Source organism: Nuphar pumila, chromosome 5 (assembly GCF_984573655.1).
Source record: "Nuphar pumila chromosome 5, dmNupPumi1.hap1.1, whole genome shotgun sequence".
Lineage (NCBI taxonomy): Eukaryota > Viridiplantae > Streptophyta > Magnoliopsida > Nymphaeales > Nymphaeaceae > Nuphar > Nuphar pumila.
Window position 1 is genome coordinate 84336840 of NC_143253.1, and position 6394 is coordinate 84343233.

The window sequence follows — 6394 nt, forward strand, 5'->3', positions numbered from 1 at the left end:
AGTTTTATCAGACATAGTCCCGACTCTGAAAGAGAGATAATGAAGACTAATGTATTGGTGCTGTAACAGTGGACATGGTGGTGGGCAAGTGAAAGTGGGATATTATATGATAAATTCTGAATAGTGAAGGCTATGCTAAAACCAGAGGCGCTAATCAAACATATTATATTATGATATACATAACAATTGTAATGACAATGATGCGACAGGTAGAAGTAAATAAGGCAAAGAACAAAATCAAGACAATTACAGAAAGTTTCAATGAGATGAGAAAAGTTACTGCTGGAAGATAAGTACAAATGCATTCAAAAGGGAGTCGCCTGATAGTGATGTTCTGCAAAATCAAAGCATACAATGGTAATAACAGGGATACCTTTTAGAACATAACTCCAATAAAGGTGATACTAACTTTTATGCAATGCAACGGCCAATGTTATATATAAAATAATGATAAAAAGAAAGACAGGGTACCTTCAAATAATATTCACTTGATTTGATGCAAATTTCCATACCAACCTCTGTTTTCCACTAATGGCCGTGTGGTCCAGAGGGATAATCTGAGACCCTTGAGAATCCCCTTGAGGTCTTTAGCTGAAAGCTATATTCACCCTTTATATTCCCCCCCCCCCTTTTTTTTTTACCATAAGAACCAACGGATGTCTGATGATGCATGAAATGCACATCATGTAAACACGTTTTTCATGCATTTTGTATCAAGTTTAAGGTTTTAAACCCATTTTTAGATGTGTTTTGATAGTAAGCGGCTATGGTTCGAATTTCAGAAAAATCAGAGTTAAAATGAGAGAGTTATGGCTATTTCAGTGTTTGGGCACAGATTTCAAGGTGGATCGGATCCATATCCGACCCAATTAGGTTAATTGGACCTTGGATCAACTCTTAGAATGCCCAAAACCCAGCCCACACGCCTATCCATACCCAATTTAAAAAGTTTTGCAGAAAACCCCCCAGAAAGTGGCACCTAGCAATATTTTATTTTTTAAACCTCTTTCTGAAAATGGCAAAACTATAAATAGTTTTTTTTAGCAAACCTTAGGCGTCTTTGGCTGTGTTTGGATGCCCCTTGCAGTGAATATACTCCAGCAACTCCTTTCCTTCCATCCCCTACACGTTTTGGCCATTGAAGACCGGCCTATGCTTGGTTTCCAAGCATATTTCGATCCCATTTGTGTTTTCTTTTCATTTCTTTCTTGTTCCTTGCTGTCTTTTCACCACTTTTCTGTATTTTTGCAGGTGTAGCAGAGGTGGAGACCATTAACCTTGTGCGGGAGTGCGACACACACCAACAAGGTGAGCCGGCCCTACCCCCATCCGGCTTTCTATACCCTCCGATCGAGAATCGGCTCACATTCCATCGTCGGTGGATCTCCAACGTGTAGCAGCTGCAAAGGTGCCATTTTTTGGTAAAGTACAGCATTCTCGAACTGTGTAGGACGTCCATCTTCAGCCACGGTCCGCTCTTCTTCATCCTCCCGGTCGTCGGATCTTCTAAGAGGTAGGTCTTTTTCTTCCTTCTCTTCTAGCTAAAACCGAAGTGTGTGTTTCTTTTCTTTTTTTTTAATTTTCTGTGTGTTTCTTATTTTTCTTTTTGTTTCAACCTTAGATTAGATTTCGTGCATAGGCCAGCATGTTAGATTAGGTTTATTTGTTTGCTTGATTCATTGGAATAGATTTTTTTTAGATTTTTCATCCTTTTTATTAAAATCGGCTAGATCTTCATCTAGCCGATTCTTCAAATTTGTCATAGGAGTTCTTGGGTCTGTTCTACTGAAATTCCACTTAGAAGAATTCCATTTTTTATTCATCTTAGTTGTTGAATGGTGAGTTGTGATTTTGATTTTAATTGAAAAGAAAATCCAAAAATCGGCTAGACTTATTCTAGCCGATTCTTGATTTTCACAAAAATAATTTTTTGTTTTGATATTTTTTTTTCGTCCAGCATGTGTATTGAGTTGTTTTGCTGAAAATCCCATTTTAAAAGTTTATTTTAATTTATTTTATTTGTGGGTTTTGCTTGTCTTGTTTTGATTTTATTTTTGAAAAAGAAAAAAAATCAGCTAGGATTATTCTAGCCGATCTTTGTATTTTTGTTAAATGTGTGTGTTGATGTTGGTAAATCGTGTGGTTGCTGTATGTTTTGGGTGTTAACAGCAGTAGAAAGTTGTGTTAGTTCATTTCATTCGTTTAGGATAGTTCTAGATAATCGTTTTTAGCATTTTGTGTTTTTAGTGTTTTAGATCTATTGAAAAACAAAAATTACAAAAGTCGAATTTTCATTTCTTTATGTTTTAAAATAAATTCCAGCATATTGCTGTTCATGTTTGCTTTTGTGTAATTAGGATTCCTTTTTATTATTTTCTAATTTAGTTTTATCAAAATAGTGGTTATTTAGTTTTATTGCTTTTTGTTAATTTATATTTTTATTTTTTAATTTTTGTGTGAATCTTCTTCTTCCCCAAGGTGGGGCGGCAGCCATTAGAGCTCCTATTGAGCTCTAGGTCGATTTTTTAGAAAGTCTTAATTGCCATTAGTTGAGTTAGGAAGGTGTCTAGGTTCAATGTATTAGGGTTTTCTCTCCTAGTCATTTTTAGGGGTCAATTAAGTAGGTTTTGGGAATTAGGTTAGCATTAACTCCTAGGACATCGATTGTCCATTTAAGTTCTTTTATTTCCTAGGTAGATTTAATTCTATTAGTTTAGAAAGTAGCCCAATTGAAGTTGGCGATTTTGGAAAAAGGAGGTTCTTCAAAATTCGTGTGAGGCATTTAAGGAAAAATTGAATTTTGAATGGGCATTAAAGAAGGAGTTACTCCTTAACTTTCGAAAGTGTTTTTGGCATTAAACAAAAATTCCAATCTTGGATCCACGATTTCCATAGAGTATTAAAAGCACTTTAATTCCATCTTGAAAAGCAAAAATCGTGGATTTCTAGATTGGTCTTTTCATTTTTCCAAAAAGAGCTTTAAAGGCGATTAAGGAGTGTAACTCCCTCTTTAAATGGGGCGATTTTTGAGAATCCAAAGCATTTCAAAGTTTGAACATTGGTAATTATTACATTCCTTTTCCAACCTTCTCCATTAAAATCGTTAACTTTGAATTAATTGTAGGAATTAAGAGGTTACTACTTTAGTCTAACCCTAAACTAGTCAACCCTAACCCTAGGTCGAGTCAACCCTAGTCTAAACCCACTTGAGTCTAGTCAAGTCAACCCTTAGCCAAGTCAACCCAACCTTAGCTAAACCTAGCCGAGTCCACCTAAGTCAACTGAACCTATTTGACTAAGTTAACTCAAAACCAAACCCCATCCTAAGTCAACCAAACCCAACTAGTTAAGCCAAACCTAGCCGAGTCCACATTAGTCCGAGTCGAGTCAAACATAGCTCGAGCCTACCTAATCCAAACCGAGTTCACCCAAACCAAAACCGAACCTACCCAAGTCAAAACCAAGCTTCGTTGAGTCAACCGAGTGAACCCTAACCCTAGCCTTTGTTCTTTAGTGAATTAATTTCATTTAGTATTATTTATTTTGATTTTTATACTAATTAGTTTATTTATCTAATTTAGTTTTAGTGTAGACGTGTGTGTACGGATATCGTATTTGTTTCGTATGTGTGAAATGTGTTTTGGAATTGTTTGAATTGGTAGTAAGATATTATTTAACTTAGTAGTCGGATTGCATTTTATTGTTTAGCATAGTTGCATTTGCATTGTTCGGTAACATAGTTCTAGTCATAATTTGTTTATCGTGTTTTGTTCATCGGGCATTTAGCGCATTCGTAATAGTCATCTGCATATACACTGTTATTCAGTGTCATTTAGATTGTATTAGGTGTAATTTGTATTTGATCGTGTTTAAATAGATTCATAAAGTGAATAGTGCACTCAAATAAAAACCCGATTTTTGCCTTGTCACACCAGCATTATTTTCTGTGCAAAACTTCTGTGTTTTCCAAAACTTTTTGTTCTATTCACTTTATTGACGTGTTATTTGACTACAGACCAAGTTTCAGCTCATTCGGAGTTGATTTGGTCTGATTTTTAAGCGTTTTGCGAAAACCGCTTTTTCTGGATTTCAAATTACAGGACTTTTGATATCCTGATTTTTCCCAGATTTGAAACGCTTATATCTGGAGTTCCAGATACTGTTTTTCCATTCTGTAAAAACTTTCAGTTTGTTTAATCTGTAAGTTGCAGAACAGAATAAATTTCGAGAAAATCGGACCTCTTTTGCTCTGTCAAACAGTGGTTTTCCGATAACCTGTCAGAATTCTATTTTACACTAGTTAGGGGCAGTTTCGTAATTTTCTTAATTTCGGCATTTTAGACCTGTTTTCATTAGTTTCTGCATTTTAAGAGTTGCATAAGCATCCTACAGCATTAGTAGAAGTAATTTAGTTAATTTTAGATTTAGTTTAGTATTTTATTTAATTATTGTTTGATAAGTAGCATTTGTTTTATTATTTTCGTAAAACTAGAATTAGTTGTAGTTATGGTTTGCATTGTTAGAATAGAATACTAACTCTGTATTTTTCTGCAATTTTAGGTTGAAAAGCATATTTGATTTCCAGGGTTATTGTCCAAGTGAGAAGATTCTTTAATTGGCAAAAAGACGGAAATACCCTTGGTGTGGAGCAGAAGATTTAGTTGTTTTTCTTTTTCATTTTCATTTTAGTGATTAATTGTAGTCGTATTAACTTTATAATTGTAGATTGATATTTGTAATTAATAAATCAAATTTTCTAGACATATCGTGATTAATTCTTGTTCCCTGAGGATTTGACCCGTACTTACCACTTTGTGGAAAGTCGATTTTTATATTTTTGGTTGACGATTTTCCAAAGTTTTATTGAAAATAATTGTTTTAAAAAGATCATTTCAAAATAAACAACCAAATTTTGGCGCCGTTGCCGGGGAACGGCGAATTAATTACTTTATTTCTTAGAGTTTGATTTATTAATTTGTTTTAGTTAGTTAATTAGTGTTTTATTTTTAGTTAGTAGGATTAGTAAGTGAATATAGGATTAACATAGTTAGTAAATATAGGATTCACGTTATGTTCTTTCTAGGATTCACTTGAAATTCATTCTGCAAGGAGCGATTAGACAGGTGGGTTTTAGAAAAACTTAGTTTGTGATTTCCTGTATTTATCTTTTCAGTACTTTAGAGTAGTTTAATTTGTTATTTCATTTACTTAGTTAGATCATTCTGACATAATTAGTTTAGCATATTTGTTTAGTAGTTGTCGATTTTGTGTTATTTACATTTTAGTACCTGTGTAGTTTAGATTTAGAGTTAGGTCGTTTGCTTACATCTGGTCTTAGTACCAGTGTATGCAGGGTCGACGAGGTCTAGGAACCCCATTACACCCATTTGTTGACAACCCATAGAGAATTTTACATTCTCGTCGAAGTTCGGCAACAATGGCTGACATGGATCCTCCACCTCCACCCCCAGTTCATTCACGTCCTCTGCGGGAATACTTCATTCCCACAGATTATGTTCAGGCATCCTGCATTCGGAGACCCGATGTAGGAGCGCCGCATTATGAGATTAAGGCCAGCATTATTCAAATGCTTCCATCCTTTTATGGCCTTAGTCATGAGGATCCCTACCGACATTTAGATGAATTTCTCGAAATATGTTCTACTGTTAAGATACAAAATTTCGACGATGATGCATTGAGGTTGACTCTATTCCCCTTTTCATTGAAGGACAAAGCCAAGTATTGGCTAAAATCCTTAGATTCTGTAGAAATAGAGTCATGGGATCAATTGCAACAGGAGTTTCTTCGGAAATATTTTCTCATTGGTCGTACGAACCAATATCGTAGAACCATCACTAGCTTTTCAGAGCTAGATGGTGAGCGCTTTCATGAGACCTGGGAGAGAATAAAGGATCTCCTCAGGAAATGTCCCCATCATCAGGTGCCGAAATGGCAACTGGTGCAGAGCTTCTATGATGGATTGTCTGACAAGAATCGTCAGATGATCGACTCTTCATGTGGAGGGACATTCATGCTGAAGAGCGAGGACGAAACATGGAGGCTATTTAACACATTGGCCGAGAATTCACTCCACCATGCTTCGAGCTCTCATTCGGATAGAGCCACACCCAGCATTCAGAAGAAAGCTGGTGTTTTGGAGATTGGTCCATCTACTGCACTACAGTGCAAGGTAGACATGATTGCTCAGAAGCTGGACCAGCTTCTCTCAGGACCATCCACTACACAGCAGGTGTGTACTCTTTGTGCCAGTCCGGCACACGAGATCACTGAGTGCCCTTCGGTAGCTCAGTACCCTAAATTTGTTCAAGAACAAGTTCAGGCAGCTCAGGGTTACGTCAGACCGCCGAATAACCCATTTTCATCGACATATAAT

At 36.0% G+C, this 6394-nt stretch overlaps 1 non-coding gene across 1 annotated transcript; it reads right to left on the bottom strand.

The window, feature by feature from the left end:
• Positions 1-5840: 5840 nt before the first annotated feature.
• LOC149837786 (small nucleolar RNA R71) lies at positions 5841-5943 on the bottom strand. The gene has a single exon (XR_016432307.1). It is a non-coding gene; the product is annotated as a small nucleolar RNA R71 (small nucleolar RNA).
• Positions 5944-6394: the final 451 nt, after the last annotated feature.